General features: G+C 40.6%; 1 protein-coding gene across 9 annotated transcripts in view; it reads left to right on the top strand.

The window, feature by feature from the left end:
- The window catches only part of PDPK1 (3-phosphoinositide dependent protein kinase 1), a 118705-nt gene that overhangs the window by 11029 nt on the left and 81637 nt on the right, over positions 1–26039 (top strand). For 2 of the 9 annotated variants that reach the window (XM_077142084.1, XM_077142085.1), the window contains exon 2: positions 4684–4962. The exons of 6 other annotated variants lie outside the window; for them this stretch is intronic. The gene's annotated coding sequence lies outside the window, so the exon portion shown is untranslated. Of the gene's footprint in view, positions 1–4683; positions 4963–26039 lie in introns of those variants that run through there. One more of the 9 variants, XM_077142088.1, reaches the window with a different exon arrangement.

The following is a 26039-nucleotide window of genomic DNA, read 5'->3' as shown; positions in this document are numbered from 1 at the left end:
GCTCATCGGACTGGTGGCTAGGGAGGACGGTGGTTGTGGAAGTTTGTAAAATGAACTTTCACACAGGAATGCTGTTGCAATGCAAGGTGCATGCTTTGATGGCATCCATGGGAGGGGAAAGAGCACATTTTCTCCAGGCCTTGGAAGTTCTATGTGATGTATTGATGCCTAACGTTGGCACTTTTCTCTGCATATGGCAGCTGTTTAGTGCAAAAAACGCTGAAAACCAGTGAGAAAAAAATAGTCCTTCACATCAGGAAGTGAGAGAAACCAGGCTTTTGCGACTTTGTCAAATCGATTCCAAACATACGTAAGTGAGAATGTACCATGTTCCCCTTCAGAGGTGGGCCTGATACTGGCTTTTCCATAGTTTGAGTGGGTTCACATCCTCTCTAGGGACGTAGATGAAGACCCCTATCTCAACGGTTATTTTTCCCAGGCCTTTCTAAGTGTACTGCCAAGAGAGGGAGCAGTGTAAGTTGTGCAGTTAGAAAATGGTGTAGCCCAGGTTGGTACTAAGATGCACTGAAAGCTGTCTGTTCCATTTGTTAAAGCACTCAGGTGAAGGCAGGCGCCTTGCTAGTGCTGCACACTGAGTTGTCCTGTGGTATCAACAGTCTTGGAGGAAGGTGTCATTTCCACTTTACAGGGGGGTTAGCTGACATGCAGAGAGGTTAAGTATCTGCCTTGTAAATAACGCAGTGCAGTTTGCGCTCGAGTCTGAGAGACGGGAGAATCCCGGTGTCACACTGCCCCTTGGGTGAGGGACTCCCAGAGGGAGCGTCTCCCGGGAGTACAGTTCAGCGCTCAGCTTAAAGAAGCCCTTGGTGCCTCTGCCCGGGATGTCTTCCAGAGGATCGCGCCTGAATGTCCTGACTGTGTCATGCTGGAGGCAGGAGGGATATCTTCACATGGAAGGACATTACACTTATTTATTTCCTTAGGCAGATGGCTGAACTCCGTGACCCTCAGAGTCGCCTTAGCCCCATGCTGTGGGAAAGCAACTGTTTGGGAAGAGGCTCTGGTTTATCCTTATTTGAGAGCTGGTATTCTGAATGGGTGAGGCTTGGAATCCTCCCTTAGCAGAACTGCAGTGTGCAATGATTCTGTGAAAGGTAGAATTCGGGGGCCAGGGTCGTTCCCTCCCACACTTGGGTGGTGCTAACTTTCAGAAGTATTGCTGCATTCATGGGAAAGGCAGTGGGAAAAGCAGGGCATGGAACGAAGTGGTTTCTGATTCCCTTTTGGGTGGCTTTTTGTGTGACTGCAGCATGTTGATTTCTGTCCCCAGGAAGCTCTTGCAGCAGTTATGGAGCTGAGTTCAGAGCTGGCAGGTGAGATCCCAGTACCAATAAGGGGTGAAGGGGGAGGTCTGTTTTGCTTTCTCACATGGGTTTACGAGAAGAATCCCAGAAAAACCTCTGGAAAGCGGTCTACAGCTATATAAGTCATGCCTTTGGCCTCTAGGCTGCCTTCAGTTTGGGGAAGAGGAAAAAGAGGTTCCTGGGTGTGAACCCTTTTTCAGTCTGTGCCCCTCAACCAGCTCCGTCAGCAAACTGATCGGGGTTGGGTGCACGTAGGCCAGCAGACTGACCCCAGTGTGAGACAGAATTTGGCAAGTGTATGATTGATTGGGCGATTCTATGGTTAGGATTGTTTGCTAGCATGACACTTTCCCCATTTCTGAAGGGTATCTTTAGAGCAAATGTGCTTTGACAGAATTCCACGTACTCTTTCAGTTCTGCCTCTAGACCAAGTACTTGCTGTTGAGAGACCCTCAGTGCTGAAGTGACTCCCTCTGCAGGTGCGAGGGGTTGAGGCCCGCGTGTACCGCATACCGTGCACCTGCCCTCTTGATACCAGGCGTCAGCGGGGCGCATGGGCGCAGTTGTTTTGAAGCCAGGCAGGTTCAAAGGGCAGTTCACAGGGGAGGAAGTAGCTAGTGTGGAAACTAATTTTCGAACATTTATTATTCAGGTCTTTTCAGTAGTGTATTTTTTTGAAACTGGATAACATTCTTTTTCAGTGTGATACCAGGCCCTTTTCTTTAAATTATTTGACTACTGAGGAATGGTTGTGTATTAGGTCTCTAGCTGTTAGATAAACAGGCAGAGTACACTTTCTCAGAGTAACAGTTTGAAGAATTGGTTCCATCAATGGGGGACTCTGTTTTGATGATAGTATCTTAAAGAAGAGAAACTTGTTTGGGTTCATGATGGTTCTCCAGGTCTATTTTTCTGTGTTTGACACTGTTGCATTTATTTAGTTGAGCAAAGTCTGTTTCCACTCTTAGTCTTAGAAAGCTTTCCTAATATTTTAATTGAAATTTTTACTCCAAGAAATTCCAGGTAGTTTTAAGCTACCATTGAATCTTGTTTCAGAGAGATATTGCATTCTCTCTGATTTACATTTATGAACTTCAAACCCCTTAGAGAAACTCAGTCAGATGTATATGTAAATAGATTATCTACAGACCCACAGCAGTTGGAACCAACAGTACAGCACGTTATACTTAATGAAAACATTTGATGAGTCCGATACTAGCAGTCTGTGCTGAGCGCATGGCCCACTGGAGAATGAACAAGCATGTTATTTCCATCTGAGGTTTTGTTGTCGGGCCTGATGAAGGTGAACATGTGGTTCCAGGATGGCCCAGTGACCTCCTTCATCCCACAAAGCTGATCCAGGGCACGCTGTGCCGCGTACTGTGCTAGGGACCATCCTGAGCTCCATCGGTGCTTCAAACCCACTGGTAGCCCACAGGGACTAGAAATATTTGAAGTCGTGGTTTGAAGGTAGGTCTGACTGCCAAGGGTGTCTGTTCTGGAAGGCTGTGTCTTCTGTGTGTTTGTGGAGCTGCCGGTGAGTCTCTCCAGCTAGTAGCGGGCGGATGAGAGGCTGCGGGCGGATGAGAGGCTGCGGGCGGATGAGAGGCTGCGGGCAGGCGGCTGCGGTATTTCAGCCCAAATTCATCCCTTAGAGGCTTAACTTTTACAGTAAGTTCATTGTTAAAGTTCCATTCTTCATCCGGTTTTTCTCTTTTGGAATTAATGTTACTGCAGTAAGAGTTGTGTCTCGGAGTGACAGCTGTGTTGGATGTTGTCAGGGAAGGCTGATAAGAGTTGCAGGGAAGACTCGAAGCCTTGTTGAAATTCTCCTTAAGTGGTTTGACAGGCAGCAGAGACTTGTAGGAAAGGGACTTAGAGTTAGCTTTTCAATTCTGCCTCCCTGTTTCCAGGAGCTAGGGAGTCCAGGGCCTGTAGGTGGACCAGGGAACTCTGCCCCCACCCATTATCAGAAGGCTGGCCTGTGACCTACTTCAGAAGTCTACAGCGTGAAATGTGCGGGGTTCTGGCAGGCCTTTAGCACTTGGCATGCTGAGATGGCCACAAGTGCTTTCCGTCCAGTGGGGGGGCTTGGGGCACTCGTGTTTCCCTCTGGAGGGCACTGACTGCAGTGCTTTCTCACCCCTCACTCTAGCCTGGCTGTGCTGAGAACAGCGACATATTCTACTTCCCACTTCCCCTTTCCCAGTGAGGGAGGAATTGAGGGGCTTGCTGGTCTGCTCTCCAGGTTCCAGGGCTCCTGGGACTTCGCCCTTCCTCTCCTGACCTATCATACTGTTCCTCCTTGGTGAGGGTCCCTGCCTCTGAGGCTCTCTTACCAGCTAGTCTTAGCCAGGATCTTTTCTCCAGGCCCTTTCTCTTTGCCTGAAGGAATTCCCCTCAGCAGACCCCTTCTTCCCATGGCTACAAAGCCTTTCCTGGCCGGTTAGCTTCTTTGTAGCTATCTCCCTCCGTCAGGCCTTTGGTCTGTACTAGATTTTGTTAGACAGTCTTCTGTTTCTCTGAAACAGGTTTTGCACCTTGTTAAACCCTTATCTTTCTGAACCTTGAGTCTCTCTGAGTAGCTTCTGTTACTCTTTTCCACTCTCTGTCCTCATGGTTCTCATACCTGGGCTTCCTCTGGTGTATTTGTCACATATGTGTCTTACCACCTTTTGCTTGTTATTGACAAAACATGTTTCATTCCTGCTTGCACATTCTGACACTCCTGCATTTAGAGCTGTGTATGTTTGAGGGGTGGTTTCGCCGTAAGTTGTCTGCTCCCTTTTTAGTGCTGACACAAAGGCATTCCAAACTAGGAAGAAATCAAATGGGCAAAAACACGGAACCATAGGAACCATACCTCTTCAGTATCTAAGGGAATAGAACTTAAAAATGGGTTAACTCTTTCTCTGTGCATATATTATACTTCAGTAATAAGTTTTAAAAATTGTATGGTTCAAAAACATTTTGCAAGACTAATAAGTGAAAATGCAATACCTGGTGTTTGTTGAAAGTACAGGAAAATAGGACTCACTATTTTTGCAGAGATGTTGGTAAGTTGCCATTGTATATTAAAAGAGAGATATACTATTTGATTCAACAATTCAGTTTTTTTAGGAATTTAAGCCTAGGAAATAAGATATATGCAAAGATTTTGCTACTAGACTGTTTACCACAGCTGTGGAATAGGGGATAGTTGGCAAAGACCTCAATCAATTCCCATCAGCCAGAGATAGATTAAGAAGATTATGGCAAGTCCTTGCTTATTTTCATGAGAGATGGTTACAGAATGTTTCTCAGTGAAAAGATCTGGTTGTAAAGCAGTGTGCCTGGTGTGACACTTTTTTTCTTTAAGGCACAGGAGAAAGACTGGAAGGAGATTGCCCCAGAAACAGTCTCAGTGGTTATCTGGTGGGAGGATTTCTGGGCACCTCAAGATTCATTAGTGGACCAGGCATCAGCTGGCAGCAGGGAACCGCTGTGAACAGAGGCATGGGCCCTGCCCTCGTGGAGCTTACTCAACAGAAGGTCACCCTTTCTCTCCTGAATGTTTATTTTGAAAACTTTCAAAGCTAAAGAAGAGTTGAAAGACAAGTGCAGTAAATACTCGTATTCCTTCATCTAGCTCCACCAGGTAACATTTGTCATGTTTGTTTACATCTATGCCTCCCCTGTCTCTTAAACTTTTTACTCTATTCTTTTTATTTTGCTGAACCATTCGAAAGTTGCAGACATCATAGTATTTCCCCTTTGAATTTTTCACCAGAGCTTCTAATCACAGGGGGTTGTCTCACATAATTCCATCATCTAACACGTAGTCCATATCTAGCTCTGTGCAGTTTTCCCCATTGGTCTTTAAAATGTTCTTTATAGCTATCTCTCTTTTTTTTAATAGCTAAGTGTAATCAAGGATTACTCATTTGCATTTGTATCTTGCTTTTCCCTTAATCTAGAACAATTCCCTGTCCTCCCTCCCTTTTTATGCCTTCCATGACATTGACATTTTTTACAGACGAGGCCAGTTGTTTTATAGAGTGTCCTACCATTTGGGTTTCTCTGATTGTTTCCTCATTAGAGTCAGCATAAATATTTTTTGGCAAGAATGCTTCTTAGGAGATGATGTTCTAATGGGTGATTCTTAATTTCTTTTTTTTAAAAAATAGCCTCTCTTTTAGAACAGTTTTAGATTTATGGAACAACTGACAAGATAGTACAAAGTTCTCATATACCCCACACCAGATTTCCTCCACTACTAACTTCTTAAGTTAATGTGGATAATTGTTACAATTATTTATTTTTATTCCATATGTTCTACTCTTTTGTTAATTTGGTAGATAAAAGGAGCATCAGACACAAGGTTTTCACATTCACAGAGTCACATTGTGAAAGCTATTTCATTGTTCAGTCATCATCAAGAAACATGACTACTGCAACATAGCTCTACATTTTCAGGCAGTTCCCTCCAGCCTCTCCACTACATCTTGGTTAACAAGGTGATACTACTTAATGCATAAGAATATCCCAGGGATAACCTCTCGACTGTGTTTGGAATCTCTCAGCCATTGACACTTTGTCTCATTTCACTCGTCCCCCTTTTGGTCGAGAAGGTTCTCTCAATCCCTAGATGTTAATTCTCAGCTCATTCTAGGGTTTTTCTCAGTCCTTTGATGCTGAGTCTCAGCTCATTCCAGGATCCCTGTCCCACGTTGCCAGGAAGGTCCACACCCCTGGGAGTCATGTCCCACGCAGAGAGGGGGAGGGTGGTGAGACTGCTCGTCATGTTGGCTGGAGGGAGAGGCCACATCTGAGCAACAAAAGAAGCTCTCTTGGGTCCTTGATCCATTTTGGGTTGATTTTTGTATGTCTTGTAAGGTAGAGGTCTAACACCGTTCTTCTGCATGTGTGTGTCCAGTTTTCCCAGTACCATTTGGTGAATGGTATATTCCTTCTCCACTGCATGTACTTAGCACCATTTTTGACACTCATTTGGTCATAGTTATGGGTGTATTTGTACACTTTCAGTTCCGTTCTTCTGATCTATTGTCTTTGTGCCAATACCTACTGTTTTTATTCCTGTTGCTTTACAATACAATTTGAAATCAGAAAGTGTGAGTCTTCAGTCTTGTCCTTTGTTTTCAAGATTGTTGTGGCTCTCCCAGCCCTTTGCAGGTCCATGTAAATTTGAGGATTGCTTTTTCCATTTCTGCAAACACTACTGCTGAAATTTAATAGGGATTGCATTGAATTTGTGTATTACTGTGCTGGTTTGAAACTGTTGTGTGCCCCAGAAAAAACATGTTCTCTTAATCTTCATTCAATATTGTTGGATGGAATCTTTTTGATTAAGTTGTTTTCACCCCAGTTGTGGGTGGGGCCTTTTGATTAGGTAGTTTCCATGGAGATGCATCTCACCCATTCAAGGTGGAATTGCTTACTGGAGTCCTTTAAGAGGGAACCATTTTAGAAAAAACCTCAGAGCTGACACAGCCAGAAACCTTTGGAGAAACAGGAGGAAAACACCCCGGGGAAGCCATTGAAGTAGCACTAGAGAAAGCTAACAGATGTCGCCATGTGTCTTCCAAGCTGACAGAGGTGTCCAGAAGCCAGAGATCCCAGCAGACACCAACCAGCTGCCTTCTCAGCTGACAGAGGTGTTCTGCATGGTATCAGCCTTTGTTGAGTGAAGGTAACTTTTTGTTAGTGCCTTAATTTGGACATTTTCACAGTCTTAGAACTGTAAACTTGCAACTTAATAAATTCCCCTTTTAAAAGCTGTTCCATTTCTGGCATAGTGCATTCTGGCAGCTTAACAAACTAAAACAACTGCTTTGGGTAACATTGACACATTAGCAATGTTAACTCTTCCAATCCATGAACTTGGGGTGTCTTGCCATCTATTTAGGCCTTTAATTTCCTTCAGCCATGTTTTTTATTTTTCAGTATTTAAGTCTTTTGTATCCTTAAATTTATTCCTAGATATTTTATTTTTTTAGATACTAATGTGAATAGAATTGTTTTCTTAATTTCCCCTTAGGATTGTTCATTGCTAAAGTATAGAAACACATTTGTTTTTTGTGTGTTGATCTTGTACCTTGCCATTTTGCTGATTTGTTTATTAGCTCTAATAGTTTTCTTGTGCATTCCTCTGGGTTTTCTATATATAAGATCATGTCATCTGAAAATAGAGATAGTTTTAATTCTTCCTATCCAATTTGGATACCTTTTTTTTCTTGCCAATTTGCTCTGACAAGAACTTCTAGTAAGATATCAAAAAGCAGTGGTAACAGCAGGCATCCTTGTCTTATTCCTGATCTTAGGGGAAAAGCTTTCAGTCTTTCACCATTGAGTATAATGTTCGCTGGGGTTTTTAATAAATACCCTTTATCATATTGAGAAAGTTCCTTCTATACCTACTGTTTTGAGTGTGTTTATCAAGAAAAGGTGCTGGATTTTGTCTAATGCCTGTTGAATCTATTGAGATAATCATTTGTTTTTATTTCATTCTATTGAAATAAAATCTATTTTATTTTACCCTTTATCTCCCCCTATTATTTATTTATTTTTATACTTATTATTTTTTAACTCATCTGTACATACCCTGGATAAAAGGAATACCGGACACGAGGTTTTCACGATCACACAATCACATTTTAAAATCTATATAGTTATATAGTCCTCTTCAATAATCGGGGCTACTGTAACACAGTTCAGCAGCTTCAGGTACTTCCCTCTAGCCACTCCAGTACACCATAAACTAAAAAGAGATGTCTACATAATGTGTAAGAATCATCTCCAGGATAGCCTCTTGACTTTGTTTGAAATCTCTCAGTCACTGAAACTTTATTTTGTCCTATTTCTCTCTTCTCCCTTTTGGTCAAGAAGCCCTTCTCAATTCCTTGATACCAGGTCCTGGCTCATTCCAAGAGTTCTCTCCCTGTTGTCAGGGGGATTTATACCCCTGGGAGTCCCTTGTAGGGAGGAGGACAGAGAGTTCACCAGCCAAGTTGGCATAGAGAGAGAGGACACAACAAAAGAGGTTCTCTGGGGGTAACTCTTAGGCCTAATTTTATGTAGGCTTAGCCTAACCTTTGCAGGAATATTCTCTTAAATTCTTTGGAAGAGTTTGAGAGGGGTTGGTATTTTTTTAAATGTTTGGTAGAATTCACCATCGAAGCCATCTGGACTTAGATTTGTCTTTGGTGTGTGATTTCTGATTATTGATTCAGTCTCTATACTTGTTATAGGTTTGGTAATGTTTTCTGTTCCTTCTTGAGTCAGTTTGGGTAACTGATATATTTCCAGGAATTTTTACATTTTTTTCTAGATTTCTATGGACTTATGATCCTTTTTATTTCTCTGAGTTCAGTGGCAATATCATCGTTTTCCTTTCTTATTTTAATTATTTGCGACACATCTCTTTTTCTTTGTCAGCTTTGCTAAAAGTTTGTCAATTCTATAAATTTTTTTCAAAGAGCCAACGTGTGGTTTTATTTTCTTATTTGTTTTTCTGTTTTCTATTTCATTTAGCTTTGCTGTAATTTTATTTCCTTTCTTCTGCTAACTTTGTTCTTGTTTTCCTGGTTCCTCAGGATGTAGAGTTAAGTTAGTAGAGATATTTCTTCTTTTTTAATTATAGGCATCTGTAGTTATAAATTTCCTTCTGAACACTGTCTTCACTGCATCCCATAGTTTTGATATGCTGTGTCTTTTTCATTTGTCTCTAAGTATTTTCTAATTTCCTTTGTGATTTCTTCAACCCATTTGTTGTTGAAGGATATGCTGCTTAATTTTCATGTTTGTAAGTTTTCCATTTTTCCTTCTGCTGTTGATTTCTAGTTTCATTCCGTTGTGGTCGGAGAGGTTACTTTTTATAATATCATTGTTTTAAAATAGTCTGAGATTTCTCTTGTGCCCTAACATACATACGGTCCATGGTAGAGGATGATGTGCGTGCACTTGAAGGGAGTGTGAACATGGTCCATGGTAGAGGATGACGTGTGTGCACTTGAAGGGAGTGTGAACACTGCTGTTGGTGGGGGACGCATTCTGCACATGTTGGTTAGAGCACGTTGGGTTGTGGTGTGCTCTGCTACTCTGTTTTCTTGTTAATCTTATGTTTAGCTTTCTTGTGCCTTCTTTTTGGGATTTTCTATATACAGGATCCAGATCATCTGTGAATAAGGATATTTTTACTTCTTCCTGTGTTATTGTGGATATCTTTTGTTTTTTTCTCTTGCCTGATTGCTCTGGCTAGAATGTCAAGTTCAGTGTTGAATAACTCTGACAGTGGGTATCTTTGTCCTGTTCCTGATCTTAGGGAGAAAGCTTTCAGTCTTTCACTATTGGCTATATTTGTTGTGGGTTTTTCATTGTTTTGTTTGCTAAAGCCGCCAGAACGCAGTATACCGGGAATGAAATGGCTCTTATAAAGGGTATTTATTAAGTTACAAGTTACAGGTCTAAAGCCATAAAAATGTCCAGACGGAGGCATCCAGAAAAAGATATCTTCACTCAAGAAAGGCTGATGGGTCCATAACACCTCTGTCAGCTGGAAAGACACATGGCTGGCATCTGCTGGAGTCTCTGGCATCTGATTTCAAACAGCTTCCCAGGGGGCATTTGTGCATCTCCAAATGTCTGGTTCTTGTGTTGACTCTGAACTCTCTCCAGAATGTTTCCCCTTTAAAGGACTCCAGTAAACTAATGAAGACATACCTTAAATGGGCGGAGTCATAGCTCCATCTAATCAAAAGACCACACGCACAATTGAGTGGGTTAAATCTCCATGGAAATAATCTAATCAAAGGGTCCCATCCTACAATATTGAATCAGAATTAAATAACATGCTTTTGGGGGAGTTATACAATAGTTTCAAAGTGGTATTGTCATAAATGTCCTTTATCATGTAAAGAAAATTCCCTTATATTTCTAGTTTTCTGAATGTCTTTATCATGAAGGGATGTTAGGTTTTGTCAAATGCTTTTTTTTCATCAACTGAAATGATCATGTGTTTTTTCCCCCTTCATTCTATTAATGTTGTGCATTACACTGATTTTCTGAGGTTGATCTGTCCTTGCGTTCCTGGAATAAATCTCACTTGGTCATGGTGGCCATCAGGGTAGGGCAGGCCTCACAGGATGAGTTAGGAAATTATCCTTCCTTTTCTAGTTTTTTGGCTAGAGTTTGAGAATTGGTGTTAAATCTTCTTTAACTCTTTGTTAGAATTTAGCAGTGAAACCATCCAGTCTTGTACTTTTCTTTGATGGGAGGTTTTTGATTACTGATTCAATCTCTTTACTTGTTGTAGGTCTGAGATTTTCTATTTATTCTTGCTCCAGTTAGGTAATTTGTATGTTTCTAGGAATTTGTTCATTTCGTCTGGGTTTTCTAATTTGTAGGCATATAATTGTTCATAGTACCCTTTTACCCTTTTTATTTCTGTAAGGTCAGTAGTGATGTCATCATACTTTATTCTTGATTTTGTTATGTATGTCCTCCCTCTTTGTCCATCTGGCTAAAAGTTTGTAGATTTTATTGATCTTGTCAAAAAGCCAACTTTTGATTTTGTTGATTCTATTGTGTTTAAGTTCTCTATTTCATTTATCTCTGCTCTAATCTTTACTGTTTCCTTTCTTCTACTAACTTTGGATTTACGTTGCTCTTGTTTTAGTTTCTGTAGGTGTGAAGTTAGGTTAATCTTTTGTGATCTTTTATAATGTAGACATTTAGAACTATAAGTTTCCCTCTGAGTACTACCTTTGCTGTATCCCTTAAGTTTTCGTATGTTGTGTTTTTGTTTTTATTTATTGATGTATATTTTATATTCACATATCATATACTCATCCAAAGTGTACAGTCAGTGGTTCACAGTATCATATATGTGCGTTTATCATCACAATCGACTTTTTTTGTTTGTGGAAAATGACATATATACAAAAGAACAATAAATTTCAAAGCACATCACAATTGGTTGTAGAACAGATTTCAGAGTTTGGTATGGGTTACAATTCCACATTTTTTGGTTTTTGCTACTAGTTGCTCCATGTTTTCTTTTTCATTTGTCTCATTCTATTTTCCAGTATCCCTTGTGAGTTTTGACACATTGATTTTTCAATCATCTGTTTAATTTCTACATATCGGTAAAATTTCCAGTTTTCCTTCTTTTCTTGATTTCTAGCTTTATTTCATTGTGGTTCAATATTTCAATATTTTAAAAAAATTTTAAGACTTGATTTGTGGGCCTAACGTGTCTATCCGGAAAAATGTACCATTGTACTTGAGAAGAATGTGTATTCTACTGTTGTTGGGTAGAGTATTCTGTTTATGTGGGTTATGTCCAATCAGTTTGTTGTTCAAATCCTCTATTTCCTTATTGATAGTCTGCTTAATGTTTTATCATTTATTGAAAGTGATGTATTAAAGTCACCAACTTATTTTAGAGCTATTTCTCTCTTCAGTTTTGTCAATTTTTGTTTCATATATTTTGAGGTTATTTTGTGAGGTATATATAATTTATAGTTATATCTTCTTGCTGGATTGAACCTTTTATCAATCTCACCTTTTTGTATCTTGGCATTCTTTGACTTAAATTCTGTTTTGTCTGACACTGATATAACCACTGTGGCTCTCTCTCTCTCTCTCTCTTTTTTTTTTAACTTTTTAAATTGTATAATTTAACATATATACAAAGCAAAGAAAAAGAAAAGTAGTAATTTTCGTAGCACTCTTCAATAAGTAGTTACAGGACAGATCCCAGAGATTGTCATGGGCTACCATACCATCCTCTCAGATTTTTCCTTCTAACTGCTTCTGAATATAGGAGGCTAGAAGGAATAAATATTTTTTTATCATTGCAATCAATTTTTTTTCTTTTTTCATGAAAAATAACATATATACAAAAAAGCAGTATATTTCAAAGCACAGCACAATAGTTAGGTGTAGAACAGATTTGAGAGTTTGGTATGGGTTACAGTTCCTCAATTTTAGGTTTTTACTACCTGCTTTAAGATACTAGAGACTAAAAGAAATATCAGTTTAATGATTCAGCAATCATATTCATTCGTTAAACGCTGCCTTCTCTGTATAACTCCACCATCACCTTTGCTCTTTCTGTCCTACTGTTTAGGGGTATTTGGGCTATGCCCATTATAACTTTTTCATGTTGGAAGGGGCTGACAGTAGTATGGGGTAGGGAAATGGAACTAGCTGATGTTCTGGAGAGGCTGGACCCTCTAGGTTTCAGGACCTATCTGGTCTAGGGAACTATCAGGAGGTTGTAGGTTTCTGGAAAGTTACTCTAGTGCATGGAACCTTTGTAGACTCTTATATATTGCCCTAGGTGTTCTTTAGGATTGACTGGAATGGTTTTGGTTGGGGTTCTGGCTCTCTTTTGATTGGTGTTTTCTTGGAATGTCTTTTAACATCCATTTACTTTCATCCTCTCTGTGTCCTAGTACTTATAGTGGGTCTTTTGTAGACAGCATATATAGATAAGATTATGCTTTTTCATTCAGTCCAAATCTCTGCCTTTTAATAGGGGAGTTTAATTCATTGACATTTAAGGGAATAGCTGAGAAGAAGGTCCACTGCTATTTAGCTATTTTATATATAGTGTGTGTTTTTTCTTCCTTGAGTACTCCATTATTGCATTTCTTTTTATTTAGTTATTTTTCTAGTGTTTCATTTTGATTCCCTTCTTTCTTTTTCTTTGTTAAATTATTTTCTTAGTAGTTACCTTTGAGATTACAATTAACGTATTAAACTAATAACAGTACTAATACAAACCCAGTTTCAGTAGTGTTCAAATGCTCTACTCCTATATAGCTCCATTCCTCCCCTTTGTATTGTTATTGTCTCAGGTTACAGCTTTATACGTTGTATGCTCATTAACATAGATTTATGGTGTTATTTTACACATTTACATATTAAGTCGGATGGGGTAAAAAAAGTTGTTACAAACCAAAAGTTCAGTGGTACAGTATTTTATATGTAGCTATGTATTTAACTTTGCCAGTGTTCTGTGTAACTTTGCCAGTGTTCTGTGTTTGTTCTTATGGCTTTGGGTTACTGTCTAGTGTCCTTTTATTTCAGCCTGAAGCACTCCCTTTAACATTTCTTGTAGGTCAGGGCTTCTGCTTTTTCGCTTTTGCTCTTTTGTAAATGTATTAATTTCTCCTTCATTTTTGAAATAATTTTGCCAGATATAAGATGCTTGGTTTGCAGTTTTCTTTTTTAAAGACTTAAAGTGTGCCATCCCCCTGTCTCCTGGCCTCCATGGTTTCTGATGAGGAATCCACTGGAATCTTACTGGAATCCCTGTGTGTGACAAGTCACTTTTCTCTTACTTCTTTCGAAATCCTCTCTTGGTCTTTGGTTTTTGAATTTGGCTATAATGTGTCTTATTGCAGATCTCTATTTTTGAGTATTCTGCATATACAGCTCATTGAACTTACTGGATTTGTATGTTCATGTCTTTCATCAGATTTGGTTAGTTTTCAGGCATTATCTCTTCAAATACTTTTTCTGTTCCTTTTTCTGTCATCCTTCTGGGTCTCCGATGATGTGTATGTTGGTTCACTTGATAGGGTCCCTACAGGTCCCTCAGGTTGTGCTCATTTTTCTTCAGTATTTACTTTTTCTACACCTCACACTGGATAATTTCTGTTCATTTTTGTTCACTTTCTTCTGCCTTTTGAAATCTGTTGAATTCATCTGAGTTTTTCATTCTAGCTACTGTACTTTGCACCGCCAAATCTTCGGTTTGGTTTCTTTTCATAGATTCCATCTATTTTGTTCAGATGTTTTCCTAATTCTCTTTTGTTCTCTGTGTATAAGGCAGTTTATTTAAAGTCTTTGACGAGTAGTTCCAGTGCATGAGCTTCCTCACGGATGGCTCCTGGCAAATTTTTTCTTTGAATGTTCTATATTTTCCTGCTTCTTTGCATGTATTTAAAAAGATTTTGCTGAGAACTGTACATCCCGAATGTTAGGATTTCTCACTGTGGCCAGTAGTATGACAGTGGGCCGGGTCTCCCTCTGTGGGTGGGTGTGGCAGTCTGCAGGGCCACAGCTACCTCCATGGGGTACATGATGCCAGGGTGGGGTCCTGAGTGGCCTTCTGGAACAAGGCTGCGTGGCATTGGTCCTGGGAGGACCTAGCCCTCAGGGTTGAGCAGCCACCTTCTTGGGCTTTCCTGCCACTTTTCCAGGGCAGTTTCTTACAAGGGTGCTGGATGACCCCTGTTGAGTCCGTTACCCAGCTGGGCAGCCCACAGAGGTGCACGTTGGCTTGGGGGCAGTATAGGGTGCTGTGGGGGCATGGTGGAAGGAGACCTGTGTTAGGGAAGATTGTGTGAACTTGGGCTTTGCTGAGCCGGGCTCTTCAAAATATTTGACCTGGAGACCCTCAGCAGAACAGTCCCTGGTGAAGCTGGTGGCCTGCAGAATTTGGTGGCTCTCACTGCTGGGCAGTATCTTTATCCCACCAATTGCCTCCCTGAGGGTAGGCCCTCAGTCTGTGGCATTTGTTTCTCTCCTCAGGCTGTGGCTGAGAGAATGACCCCTTACCTTGCCACACAATCTCAGAAACTCACAGCATTCATTCACTGTTCTGTTTTTCCGTTGTTAGCTCATTTTTCCTTCAGGTAACGACATTTTTTTTTCATGTTTTTTCCCCCCAGTGGTCAAAATTATGGTATTCTGATTATAAGTACATAGCTAGTTATTATCAGATATACAAAATTTTTAAGACATGCATCTAAATATAGACTTTACTTATAAATGTTTTTTTTTCCTTATTCCTTAAAAAATATCATGCTCTAAATAAATGATGGTTTAGGTAGGGGTGGGGAGGTCAGCAAAGGACAAGGGGTTGTGGGTGTGTGTGTCTTAAAAAACTTTCCTGCTCAGAAGCTGTCACAGAGCTTTGTGTCTCTGGGCCAGAAAGGAATGAGAATGGGGTGACAGTGGTTGGGAGAAGAGTTTTTAGAAGAGGAGGGCTCACTTCATGGCCTGAAGAAATCCTTAGATGGGATAGACGACACTGCACCTTAGTAGATCATCCAGGCAGTCTGCCTGGAGTCCCCACCTACTAGGGCTCTGCCCAAGGGGCAGGTGGGAAGCGGTCTTGACATACAGGGGAGAGGGTGGCCCTTTGTGATTGCTGCAGAGGCCTTCAGGAAGAGCCTGGAGCCCAGGTGGACCAGGCAGCAAGGAGCTTCTCTGGTGGGGGTGCCATGTGGGAAGAGGGGGAGGGTTGGGGCTGCCCCAGCAAGGAAATGGCTTAGTGAGGAGGACATTGGAGTAGGGGATGGGAGGAGCGGGCAGCCAGAAGACTGGTCATTGTCTGGAGGCAGGTCATGTTTCCAACTCCCAAGGCATTTTGGACAGTGCAAGCCAAAGTGGTTGGTGGCTTTAAGAAATTCGTACTGAACTTTTTCTTTTAGTTTTTCCCCCCCTTTTGAATATATTTATTTTCCCTCGGTAGCTCTGCATTTTCTAAGTTAAAGTGTTGAGCATTGCCTCAGAGTAAAATTTTTAACACATGGTGTTTCTAGGTCCTTTAAATTTGTCTGAAGCCATTAAATTTGTCTTTAAACAAAGTTATTTTTAAAGTAAGCATTATTTTGGAATGATTTTAGATACGTAGAAAAGTTGCAAGGATAATACAGAAAGTTTCAGTATGCCCTTCACCCAGCTTCCACTAATAGTAGCCTGTTACATAACCGGATATGTTTGTTCCCACTAAGAAGTTAATGTTGCTCACAATACTACTAGCTTAACCACAGACCTTTTTCTTCTTTCGTCCCTTTTTTCCCTAATGTCCTTTTTCTGACCCAGGACCTGACTCACGGCCTGCCCCCATTGCATTTAGTTGTCACATTGCCTAGCCTTCTCTGATCTCTGTTTCTCAGTCTTTCTTGTTTTTCATGACCATGATACTTTTTAAAAAATTTTTTATTAATTAAAAAAAAATTACAAGAAAGAAACACAAACATTCCCAACACATACACTCAACAATTCACAATATCATCACATAGTTGCATATTCATCAGCATGATCATTTCCTAGAACATTTGCATCAATTCAGAAAAAGAAATAAAAGGACAACAGAAAAATAAAACGAAAACAGAAAAAAAAATTTTACATACCATACCCCTTACCCCTCCCTTTCGTTGATCACTAGCATTTATAACTAAATTTATTTTAACATTTGTTTCCTGTATTATTCATTTTTATTCCATATGTTCTCATCTGTCGACAAGTTAGATAAAAGGAGCATCAGACACAAGGTTTTCACAATCACACAGTTACATTGTGAAAGCTATATCATTATACAATCATCATCAAGAAACATGGTTACTGGAACACAGTTCTACATTTTCAGGCAGTTCCCTCCAGCCTCTCCATTATATTCTACTTAATGCGTAAGAATAACCTCCAGGATAACCTCTCGACTCTGTTTGGAATTTCTCAGCCATTCACACTTTGTCTCATTTCACTCTTCCCCCTTTTGGTCGAGAAGGTTTTCTCAATCCCTTGATGCTGGGTCTCAGCTCATTCTGGGATTTCTGTCCCACATTGCCAGGAAGATCCACACCCCTGGGAGTCATGTCCCACGCAGACAGGGGGAGGGTGATGAGTTTGCTTGCTGTGTTGGCTGGAGAGAGAGGCCACATCTGAGCAATAAAAGAGGTTCTCTTGGGGGTGACTCTTAGGCCTAATTTTAAGTAGGCTTGACCTATCCGCTGTGGGGTTAAGTTTCATATGAACAAACCCCAAGACTGGGGGCTCAGCCTATAGCTTTGGTTGTCCCCACTGCTTGTGAGAGTATCAAGAATTCAGTTTGGGGAAGTTGAGTTTTTTCCTGTTCTCACCATTCCCTGAAGGGGACTTTGCTAAAACTTTTCCACTCACTGATCATATCACTCTGGGATTCATCAGGGCATCACCTGGACAAACCAACAAAGTCTCATGTCCTACCCAAAGTTCGATGTACTTAAGGTGTTCAACCAACTATCTATATAAGTTATATTAAGAGATACACTAGGCAAAATATAAATTTGTACCAAATAAACATTTTTTGCTTTAGTCTCACACATAAGTTGAAATTTTAAAATATTAATTACTATCTATTTTCAGCACACTGCAGTAATGACATTCTTTTGTACTTCCTCATGCAAAAACATTTTTTAAATTTGTACATTTAGTCACTATCATTATACACTCTAGGCATTCCTAGTTTATACCATCTCAATCTTTATCGTCTATATTTCTTTGTGATTTCATTTATGCCCCAGCCCTCCTCCCTCTATCATTCTCATATGCAGCTTCATTCAGTGTTTTAACATAATTATATTACATACAGTTAGGTAATATTGTGCTGTCCATTTCTGAGTTTTTATATTCAGTCCTGTTGCACAATCTGTATCCCTTCAGCTCCAGTTATCCAATAACTTTATTCTGCCTTATAGCTGCATAATATTCCATCTTATGTATAGGCCACAGTTTGTTTAGCCAGCTGTCTGTTGATGGACATTTTGGCTGTGTCCATCTCTTGATAATTGTAAATAATGCTGCTATAAACATTGGTGTGCAAATGTCCGTTTGTGTCCTTGCCCTCATGTCCTTTGAGTAGAGACAGCATATAGATGGGTCCTGTTTTTTAATCCGTTCTGTCGCTCTATGTCTTTTTATTGGGGAGTTTAATCCATTAACATTCAGTGTTACTACTGCATGGGTAGTACTTTCTTCTACTACTTTGCCTCCTGGATTTTATATGTCATATCTAATTTTCCTTCTTTTTACCTTTACTCATAGTCTTCCTTTCTACACTCTTCTCTACACCTCTCTCTTCTGTCTTTGTATCTGTCTCTAGTGCTCCCTTTAGTATTTCTTGCAGAGCTGGTCTCTTGGTCACAAATTCTTTCAGTGATTTTTTTGTCTGAAGATGTTTTAATTTCTCCCTCATTTTTGAAGGACAATTTTGCTGGATATAGAATTCTTGGTTGGCAGTTTTTCTCTTTTAGTAATTTAAATATATCATCCCACTGTCTACTTGCCTCCATGGTTTCTGCTGAGAAATCCACACATAGTCTTATTGGGCTTCCCTTGTGTGTGATGGATTGCTTTTCTCTTGCTGCTTTCAAGATTCTCTCTTTCTCTTTGACCTCTGACATTCTGATTAGTAAATGTCTTGGAGTATGTCATTTTGGGTCTATTTGGATCTGTTCTCTTTGGGGTACGCTGTACTTCTTGGATCTGTAATTTTAAGTCTTTCATAAGAGTTGAGAAATTTTCAGTGATAATTTCCTCCATTAGTTTCTCTCCTCCTTTTCCCTTCTCTTCTCCTTCTGGGATACCCACAGCATGTATATTCTTGCGCTTCATATTGTCTTTCAATTCCCTGAGTCCCTGCTTATATTTTTCCTTTTTTTTCCCTTTATTTTCTTTTTCTTGACGGATTTCAGATGTTCTGTCCTCCAGTTCACTAATCCTATGTTCTGTCTCTCGAAATCTACCATTGTAGGTTTCCATTGTTTTTTTCATCTCTTCTGCAGTGCCTTTCATTCCCATAAGTTCTGTGATTTGTTTTTTCAGACTTTCGATTTCTTCTTTTTGTTCATTCCTTGCCTTCTTTATATCCTCCCTCAGTTCATTGATTTGATTTTTGATGAGGTTTTCCATGTGTTTGTACATTCTGAATTAATTGTTCCAGCTCCTGTATGTCATTTGAATTGTTGGTTTGTTCCTTTGACTGGGCCATATCTTCAGTTCTCCTAGTGTGATTTGTTATTTTTTTGCTGGTGTCTAGGCATTTAATTACCTTAATTAGTTTATTCTGGAGATTGCTTTCACTTATTGTCTGTCTGTTCTTTGACGTTCTGTTCAGCTTTATCTGGACCTTTAGCTTAAGTTTTGTTTAACAGAGGAGAATTTTTCAGTTCTTGTTTTCTTGTTTCTTGCCCTGCTTGTATGGTGCCTTCCCCCCACCCCACCCCCCAACCCTTAGGAGGGTCTACTTAGATATTATAGACCCCAGCCGGATTTTCCCAGGTCAAACTGGCCTCCTATCAGGAGGAAAGAGTCACCTGCGTCAGTTTTCCCTGAGGGTGAGACCCAGCAGGTTGAAAGACTTTGTTGTGAAGTCTCTGGGCTCTGGTTTTCTTATCCTGCCTTGTAGGTGGTGCTTGTCTGCCTGCAGGTCCCACCAGCGTAAGATGATGTGGTACCTTTAACTTTGGCAGACTCTCCCTGCTGGGGGTGTGGTGGAGACAGAGGAGAGGTTGTAGGCTGGTTTTAATGGCTTCAAATTACCAAGCTCTGGTGTCTGAATTCCTTGATGGAGGGATTCCACCTGAGTTGGGCTTCACCCCTCCTCTGGGGAAGGCACAGGCTCCAGACAAGCCCCCAAACCAGCTCACTTCTCGCTATGCCTGGGGCAGTTGCAGCCTGGGAAGTCCTGCCACTATATCCAAAGGCAGTCAAGCATTTGTAGAAACACAGCCACAAAAGCCTAAGTTTCCTTCTTTTTTTTTTCCCTTTTTCTGTCAGCCGTGCCCCCTTGGCGCTGGGGCAATAATGAGCATCCTCTGCTTTGACCAGGTTCACCTAAGCTAGGGGCCTATTTTTAGTAGTCAGAATTTGTTAATTAATTCCACAATTGGCCTTTGGTTGGTCTCAGCCCCTGCTGCTGGTAAAGTCCTTTCCTTTCCCTTCTGGGAAACAGCCTGTGGGGGAGGGGCACTGGCCACTGCAGATTTGTGAACTCACGGTTCTGGGGGTGGGGGGTTTGCTCGCAGCAGGTTCAGCTGGTCCAGACTGGGGTACACTGTGTGTCCCGTCACTGACGTGGCCCCAGGAGCTGTTCTGTACTGTTTCTGATTATTTAGTAGTTGTTCTGGAGGACGAACTATAATGTGCACATTATTAAGCCGCCATCTTGACCTGGAAGTCACCATGACACTTTTGAAGGGTACTTGTCAGATGTTGTAAGTGTCCTTCAGATTGGATTGGCCTGACAGTTCCTTCTCATAGGACTGGGGTTATGGGTTTGGGAGGAAGACCCCAGAGGAGAGGGGCCTTCTCAGTGCATCGTATAGGGGTGATGTTAAACAACATGAGTTTTAATTTGCTGGAATGAAACCTTCGATTCTGCTCTGCTATTGAATCCTTGTTGTATGTATAGCAGAGATTCTAGGACACCCCCCCGTGTTTTTATTTTGGAAGGGGCCTTTGTGGCCACTCAGTTGGATCCTTCAAGTTTCCAGGTGAAGTAATTTGGAGCCTGGAGGGTTCTGATATAGGCACCTGTGGCACCTACTCCCCGTCAGAGTCAGCCCTGGGGTCCAGGCCGCCTCCATGCTCTGACCTCTTTGTGCTGGCCTGAAGCCCTTCCCTGAGACACTCTAAAGGGGCAGAGATGTCCCCAGGAGTGCAGAGGAGTCTGAGGTCTCTGATTTCTATTTAGGGGCAGGTCTGTGTCCTTCTGAAGTGTTTGGAGGCCCTTGTCTTTGCTCTGTTCAGCAGGTGGGAGACCATTGCTTGGCCATGGTGAAAGTAGGATGGTCAGCTTTGAAATTTCTCCTCTAGCCTGTTATCCTTCAGGTGAAGCTACAGTGTTGGTTATTGTCTGAAAACCTTTGTCCTGAGTTGCAGATTAGCCTGTGGGCTTTTACTTTGTTTGAAGCCTTTATATTGAACAAAGAACAGAGAGTTCTTCTGGTCTCGAGTTTAGGAGATAGGCATTCAGAAGGATCATTCGTTTGGTTTATTTTCCTGCCCCTCTGCTGATTTCACCTCTCCAACCTCCTTTCCACAAGACCACAGCAAAAACAAGACAGTTATGAAGGTTGTGCGTTGATAGGAAGAAAGACAGGGCCCGAGTTTAACGGGAAAAGATTTTGAGGAGCAGGCGGTGACGCCGCTGGTCTGTTGAGACTGTGTGGGGCCTGCTCTGGCAGTGTGCTGACAGGCCTCAGTGCAGGCCCATTCTCGGACTGTCCATCCACAGGGGTGTGCGCATGGGATTGCAGTGGGCCGGGAGAACGTGGGGTGTCACACCTGTCCTCCCACCCTCCCTCCCTTGTTTCTGGTAACTGAATTCTTGACTTGATAAGTGGTAGAGGTGGAGGAGAATATAATGCTTGACAAAATTGATCTTGCTTTGCATGTGAACGTGTTGTAAAGTTCCCTGGAAGCTAGGTGTTCCTGCTGAGAGAAGGCCTCTCAGCTGATTGTTACTGTTACCAATAAGAAATTCTTTATTCAGAATGCTCAGGTGAGGAGTCCTGGACAAGGGAGCATCTCTTCCTGGCACCTCTTCAGGTGTAAGGATAGGCCTTGTGCATGCATGTGATTGTCATTCACAACCAATGAAAGAAGCAGAGGCTTCTCCTGCCCAAGGGATCCTCTTCCAGATAACATTTATTCAAATGGCCAGCAGCTTTGTGGGGAAGCTCTTTTTCCCCTCCTATTTCCAGGAGAGAGTAGCTTTAAAAAAAAAAAATTTTTTTTTGACCACTTTAACGTGGCATTTACCTTGCAGGATAACCTGTTAGAATAGCTGTAACTGTTCTCCATATGACCGTGGTTATACATTTACACATGGAAGACACTGATGAGGTGTAACAAAATCCAGGGCACTTGAAGGGACTCTGGGAAATTCCTGTGGATCCCATTGCTGCCCCAAGGATCTTGCAAGTTGCCAGGGAGAGAAATTCATATAGGGAATAAAGAGCCTTTGGGAAAAGGACTCCACGCAATGCTGTGTTTACCCAGGGTGGGGGCTGGAGGGGCATGGGCACAGTTGGGGGTCATTTGGAGCCAGGGGTGGGGATCAGGCTGCTCCTGTCTTTAGAGGGATGGGGTGTGTCAGGTGATCTGTCCCCACTGGCAGAGATGAGCCCTGGGGACCAGAGAGGGGCTCTCATTTTGTTGGGAGCGCCCTTTTGCCCTCGGGTTTTACTTCAGTTTGTAACCATTTAGTCTTAGAGGCTACAAGAGGTTTCCTTTAAGGAGCTAGGGTCAGAAGCTGGAGAGGGGAGATGAGGTGTTGGGGCAGGGGTCCCTGGGGAGGAGAGGAGGTGCCTACCGATCTGACCTGGCCTTGCTGCATCCATTCCGAGAAACTGTCTTGTGATCAAGTTAGATGCCACTTAGCTTCCTAAACTACAGTGTGAGAAAATATTTGCTGAATGAATTTAATCTCCAAGAAATGATTTGTGTTTAAGTGATATAGTTAATGGTGACTTTAGATTAGAAGTTCAGTTTTTATTAGTTGTCAACTTTAATATGTCTGTTAAATTATTAGTCTTGGCAAAACAGAAGGCAAGATCCCATCAGTTTTATTGTTTTCTGACTAATAATCAATTTTACTAAGTTAGCTTTTTAGATGAATATTCATTTTAAGAATGATCCAGGTTATTTGACTGTGAAATGGAATCTTAAGCATATGGTTTGGATAAATTATTTTTAAAATGTTGGGTTTTTTTCTTAATATAGTTCCAGGAGGTTGGGGCTTGCAAAGCAGAAATTGATTTTTCTCACTGGGTCCTCCACTGGTCATGATTTCTGCCCAACCAGTGTGAGCTGCATCTAGAAAATATTAATTCATTTGTCTGCTTGTTAACAAATACTCAGGCATCATGAGTTCTTTTTGGATGAATGTAGCTCCTTTCTGTCTTTTTTTTTTTTAACCAAATTGAAAACCCTGTTATATACAAGACATAGTTTTGTTTTTGCAGTTTTCACTTAATATTTTTACATTCCTTTTCTTTTCTTTTTTTACATGGACAGGCACCAGGAATTGAACCCAAGTGTCTGGCATGGCAGGCGAGAATTCTGCCACTGAGCCATCATCGCTCTGCACTTCACTTAATGTTTTTGCATGAGCATTTCTTTAAATTCCAGTCCCCACCTAATAATCTTCTCTACGGGTAAGCCATAAGTGACCAAGTTGCCAGTTGTTGGACAGTTATAGAGGTTTTCTCAGTTGTTACGAGTAATTTCTTAATGAATGTTTCTTTTTTATAATTAACTTTTTTTATAAGCATTTTTTTATTAATTAAAAAAGAAATTAACACAACATTTAGAAATCATTCCATTCTACATATGCATGATCATCATTTCTTAGTACATTTGCATCAATTTAGGAAAAGAACTAGCAAAACAACAGAAAAAGATATAGAATGTTAATATAAAGAAAAAATCAAAATAATAATAATAGTAAAATAAAAAAGACACAAACAAACAGACAAACAAACAAAAAAAAACCTATAGCTCAGATGCAACTTCAGTGTTTTAACATGATTACTTTACAATTAGGTATTATTGTGCTGTCCATTTTTGAGTTTTTGTATCTAGTCCTGTTGCACAGTCTGTATCCCTTCAGCTCCAATTACCCATTATCTTACCCTGTTTCTAATTCCTGCTGGTCTCTGTTACCAATGACATATTCCAAGTTTATTCTCGAATGTCGGTTCATATCAGTGGGACCATACAGTATTTGTCCTTTAGTTTTTGGCTAGACTCACTCAGCATAATGTTCTCTAGGTCCATCCATGTTATTACATGCCTCATAAGTTTATTCTGTCTTACAGCTGCATAATATTCCATCGTATGTATATACCACAGTTTGTTTAGCCACTCATCTGTTGAGGGGCATTTTGGCTGTTTCCATCTCTTTGCAATTGTAAATAACGCTGCTATAAACATTGGTGTGCAAATGTCCGTTTGTGTCTTTGCCCTTAAGTCCTTTGAGTAGATACCTAGCAATGGTATTGCTGGGTCGTATGGCAACTCTATATTCAGTTTTTTCAGGAACCGCCAAACTGCCTTCCACAGTGGTTGCACCATTTGACATTCCCACCAACAGTGGATAAGTGTGCCTCTTTCTCCGCATCCTCTCCAGCACTTGTCATTTTCTGTTTTGTTGATAATGGCCATTCTGGTGGGTGTGAGATGATATCTCATTGTGGTTTTGATTTGCATTTCTCTAATGGCCAGGGACATTGAGCATCTCTTCATGTGCCTTTTGGCCATTTGTATTTCCTCTTCTGAGAGGTGTCTGTTCAAGTCTTTTTCCCATTTTGTAATTGGGTTGGCTGTCCTTTTGTTGTTGAGTTGGACAATGTCTTTATAAATTCTGGATACTAGGCCTTTATCTGATATGTCATTTCCAAATATTGTCTCCCATTGTGTAGGCTGTCTTTCTACTTTCTTGATGAAGTTCTTTGATGCACAAAAGTGTTTAATTTTGAGGAGCTCCCATTTATTTATTTATTTCTTCAGTGCTCTTACTTTAGGTTTAAGGTCCATAAAACTGCCTCCAATTGTAAGTTTCATAAGATATCTCCCAACATTTTCCTCTAACTGTTTTATGGTCTTAGACCTAATGTTTAGATGTTTGATCCATTTTGAGTTAACTTTTGAATAGGGTGTGAGATACGGGTCTTCTTTCATTCTTTTGCATATGGATATCCAGTTCTCTAGGCACCATTTATTGAAGAGACTGTTCTGTCCCACGTGAGTTGGCTTGACTGCCTTATCAAAAATCAAATGTCCATAGATGAGAGGGTCTATATCTGAGCACTCTATTCGATTCCGTTGGTCGATATATCTATCTTTATGCCAATACCATGCTGTTTTGACCACTGTGGCTTCATAATATGCCTTAAAGCCCGGCAGCGTGAGACCTCCAGCTTCGTTTTTTTTCCTCAAGATACTTTTAGCAATTCGGGGCACCCTGCCCTTCCAGATAAATTTGCTTATTGGTTTTTCTATTTCTGAAAAATAAGTTATTGGGATTTTGATTGGTATTGCATTGAATCTGTAAATCAATTTAGGTAGGATTGACATCTTAACTATATTTAGTCTTCCAATCCATGAACACGGTATGCCCTTCCATCTATTTAGGTCTTCTGTGATTTCTTTTAACAGTTTTTTGTAGTTTTCTTTGTATAGGTTTTTTTGTCTCTTTAGTTAAATTTATTCCTAGGTATTTTATTCTTTTAGTTGCAGTTGTAAATGGGATTTGTTTCTTGATTTCCCCCTCCGCTTGTTCATTGCTAGTGTATAGAAATGCTACAGATTTTTGAATGTTGATCTTGTAACCTGCTACTTTGCTGTACTCATTTATTAGCTCTAGTAGTTTTGTTGTGGATTTTTCCGGGTTTTCGACGTATAGTATCATATCGTCTGCAAACAGTGATAGTTTTACTTCTTCCTTTCCAATTTTGATGCCTTGTATTTCTTTTTCTTGTCTAATTGCTCTGGCTAGAACCTCCAACACAATGTTGAATAATAGTGGTGATAGTGGACATCCTTGTCTTGTTCCTCATCTTAGGGGGAAAGTTTTCAATTTTTCCCCATTGAGGATGATATTAGCTGTGGGTTTTTCATATATTCCCTCTATCATTTTAAGGAAGTTCCCTTGTATTCCTATGCTTTGAAGTGTTTTCAACAGGAAAGGATGTTGAATGTTGTCAAATGCCTTCTCTGCATCAATTGAGATGATCATGTGATTTTTCTGCTTTGATTTGTTGATATGGTGTATTACATTAATTGATTTTCTTATGTTGAACCATTCTTGCATACCTGGGATGATTCCTACTTGGTCATGATGTATAATTCTTTTAATGTGTTGTTGGATTCGATTTGCTAGAATTTTGTTGAGGATTTTTGCATCTATATTCATTAGAGAGATTGGCCTGT

The sequence above is a fragment of the Tamandua tetradactyla genome, chromosome 23, assembly GCF_023851605.1.
Source record: "Tamandua tetradactyla isolate mTamTet1 chromosome 23, mTamTet1.pri, whole genome shotgun sequence".
Classification (NCBI taxonomy): Eukaryota; Metazoa; Chordata; class Mammalia; order Pilosa; family Myrmecophagidae; genus Tamandua; species Tamandua tetradactyla.
Note: the sequence above shows the minus strand (reverse complement) of the source record. Positions and strands in the feature narration are given on the sequence as shown.